The sequence below is a fragment of the Anas platyrhynchos genome, chromosome 12 (genome assembly GCF_047663525.1).
Source record: "Anas platyrhynchos isolate ZD024472 breed Pekin duck chromosome 12, IASCAAS_PekinDuck_T2T, whole genome shotgun sequence".
Lineage (NCBI taxonomy): Eukaryota > Metazoa > Chordata > Aves > Anseriformes > Anatidae > Anas > Anas platyrhynchos.
The window spans coordinates 23,516,934-23,520,524 of record NC_092598.1 but is presented as its reverse complement, the minus strand read 5'-3'; the positions used below and the strand labels follow the sequence as shown (position 1 = coordinate 23,520,524).

At 40.9% G+C, this 3,591-nt stretch overlaps 1 long non-coding RNA gene across 1 annotated transcript; it reads right to left on the bottom strand.

The window, feature by feature from the left end:
- Positions 1 to 225: 225 nt before the first annotated feature.
- LOC140003456 (uncharacterized) lies at positions 226 to 2,312 on the bottom strand. Its single transcript, XR_011812165.1, has 3 exons — positions 1,751 to 2,312; positions 855 to 957; positions 226 to 299 (listed from the first exon to the last, which is right to left on the bottom strand). It is a non-coding gene; the product is annotated as an uncharacterized lncRNA (long non-coding RNA).
- Between the last annotated feature and the right edge of the window lie 1,279 nt (positions 2,313 to 3,591).

Below are 3,591 nucleotides of genomic sequence, written 5' to 3'. Positions count from 1 at the left end.
CTCCTCAGGCTCTTCCTTTATTAAAATTTAGAGGTCACCCATTCCCAACTCAGTACCTGCACACCGAGCTGTGGCATGACATTCCATGCTGCACTTGTAAATAGATGGCAAGTACATTCCTGACTGTGGGACAGGGGGAGATGCAGCCTTCAAAACTCTGCCTGGGCCTTCTCTTGGCTGCCCCAGGGGAGTACGTTCTGAATGAGACTGGTATGATCTCACTTACTTTAGTACTTGAGCAACTGTATTTGGTCCAAACCATTCTCCAATTGACTTCCCCTCTCCAACACCCACCTGTGCTGTTTTCATAGTGAAAAAAAGACACACGTACACAAAATCAAAGAAAAATGAGACCATAAAGAATGTGGGAACAATATACAGTAAATACCGTGACTGTCAAACATTCTAGAGTAACTGCAATCTGTAGTTAGCAATAACAATTATTTTCTCAATCTATGCTCTTTTCAAAACTTAGGGAGTGCCAGTTTCTTTAATAAACAAAAGGCTTCTAAACTACAATGAGAATTACAAGTTAACAAATGTTAGTGCCCTTTATTACAAATTACAGCAATAAGCTACAAGACTGTCTATTCTAACATTACTGACTCTGGTACCCAAGGCTTACAGAGTTTATCAAGAGCTACATTCTAGTACATGGCTTTATTTAGGTCTCAGGGAATGTTTCTGTACTACTAGTCTTTGCGCCCATCTGCATACCTTTTTATTTTTGTATAAGCATACACCTTGTCTTCACATCCACTTTTTAAAATTATGAATTAACATACTGCAAATTAGTGATTCAACACAGTAGAAATTTCAGTGGAAAAAACCTGAAAGTTTATGTTTGTTCTTACCCATCTGGTGGATTGAATAACAGCAAGCCTTCCTGTGGAGAAAGCATCGTAGGATTCTGTGATATTCTTCTGGTTGTTTTTTTGTGTTTTTCCCATTGCCAATCTGAAAGGAAAAATTGATATAGAATAAAAAATGGTGACGTTTTCATTACACTGATCAAATGTCTAGACAGCAGAAAGCTTTATAATGAGATGTTAAAAGACATTTCAATTCATCTCGAATATTTACATTTTGTGTAGAGCTCCTAGAATTCCAAGCTTGTTATTTATCATCAAGCTGCCCTTTATCATCATAGGCTAGATTGTAAAAACAGGGAAAATAAAACAAAACAAAAACATCAACTGCAAACATATTCTGACGGATCACGCTGCGTGTTGATAGCCATTCCAGTATCTCTGAGCTTCCAAGATTATTTAAAAGTACAGGCTGTGTTTAGACCTTGTTGGATTTCTAAGCACCCATTAAATAACAACATAAGATCCATACAGAAAGTCCAAACACTCCACTGGCAGCATCCTGGGATGTGACATGCACGCTTAAGAGCTTGCACCAGGGGGGTTTGGACCTCGTGCTGCTGACAAGTGAGTAGTGAAGAGAAGGGTAAGAGCACTGTCCCACGGTGGCAGGTTTTCCCTTGGCCTCAACTTGGGTGTTACACTAAAAGGTTTATAAAATAATGGCGACAGGATTCCCCATTTGTTCTCCTTCTATGCCTATTTCTCTGCTTCAGGCTGGGATGATTTCACCCAGCTGAATATGAATTGATTCATTAGGAACTGTTACCAGGGCATCAAAGAAAGTCTCACTAATAAATTCAGGGTTTGTGCTTTTAATGGAGTACTTACGAAGAAGCGTCTGCAGACAATACCGAAGTTCCCTCAGGACCAGCACTCACCTCTCCCTAAGTGTCTGCAGATCAGTGCTTGGGCCAGCATCATCTGCCCGCATCGCAGCATACATCCCCAGCCAGCGTCCGACGAAGGACCCGTGCCTCCTGTTAGGAAAGTTCATCACAATCAGTGCAGGCTTTCAACTGGGTGCAGCACCACAGAGGACATTTCAGACTGCTAGAAAACAGATAGGGCTGCTGAAGCCTCCATGAACTGTCCTACAGATAAAAGGCACACAGCAAGACTTTGGTTCCATGCTGTTGGTCTAATTCTAATCTCTGCATTGCACAAATAAACAAAATTCATTTATTCCTTGTGGAGCTGACTTACTCTTTTCATTCTTCAAGCAGCATTCACAAACCATTTACTGCATGCTATACAACATGATCACCTGTTTACATACAGACATAAATAAACACTGATTTTAATAATCTCCATGTTTGCATAAACAGTTAAAATGATGCTCAAAATGCGCTGATACTCTAGAAATATTTTCCCAGCCTACGATGCCATCACTTATCTTGCTATTTAATTTAGAACAATGCAGCAAATCTGCAGTATACTCACCACTAGGCAAAAACTTTCTTCTATACGTAAACCACACGTTAAACCACAGTAAACCACACGTAAACACACCTTGGCTTATTGTCTGACTTTGGCTTATGGTGCGTCTGTTGCTGTGTCCAGCACAGTGCAGCCCCTAAATTGCTACCAAAACCTTGCCACAAACCTCAATCCCCCTGTTAAAAGAGACCCTCTTGTTTGTTGCCCTTCTTTCGACACTCTCTAACAGGTTTATGTCTTTTTCTTATACTGTGGAGCCCAAAACTGCACTCAGTACTCAGTACATGGAATACCAACAGAGACTGCCTGGCATTTTCTCTTCTCTGCAGAAGCTCTGTTGCTAACACTGTCCAGAAATCACCACTGTCACAGACAGTAGTAGCATTCCCTCCTCCCACAGTTTGTTCTGCCCCCCAAGACTTAGACACCACCCAGAAAAAGAAGAATAATAATACTAATAAAATAAAATAAAATAAAATAAAATAAAATAAAATAAAATAAAATAAAATAAAATAAAATAAAATAAAATAAAATAAAATAGTCAAAAGCCATCAGGAAGGCAGTGGTGCAGACTGTGGAGAGCCTGGGTTCAAATCCTTCTTCTGTGAGGCTCTGAACCTATATCCCACCACAATCTCTCTGCTAATGTATGGCAGGGAAAGGAGGAAGAAAGAACATATCTCCTGCACTTTCCATTTATTGTTGACTGACAATTCTGTAGAGTTATAAAGCCTCAATCAGTGAGATACAGGGTTCTTCTCACATTGTCTCACTATGCCCTAAGCAGAACAGCTCTAATCTAATAGATGCTTCACCACAAAATCATGAGTCATCTGCAGTTTTGAACTTTTCTGGGATCAAGTCCCTTCAGATGGTTGAGGAATCTGCTCCAGCACCTATGTAAACTGGTGCTCTACTAAGCTAGTGAGTGAACAAGAGAGAAATCCTCTGCTAGATGACTTGACAAATTGGGTCTGAAAATAGTGTTGAGGCAGAATAGTCCACGATTTTTGCCTTGGGTGCACAGAGGGATTGGGTGTTGTAGACTTCTTTTATTCTTCATTAAGATAAACATTTTCAAAAATGTGCTTGTTCAACCTTGCTCCCACTGTGTGCATGGGAGGGAGATAACTGAAGGTGGGGAGCGTTGCTTGGATCCTGCAAGTGGCTGAGGTCTAGTGGGGTTGGAGGCTTTCTTCCTCCTTTTGGAAATGCAAAGCAACCCTGCACCTCCCCTGCACTTGCAGGAGGATCGTGACAGCCCAAAGCACAGCGGCTTTGT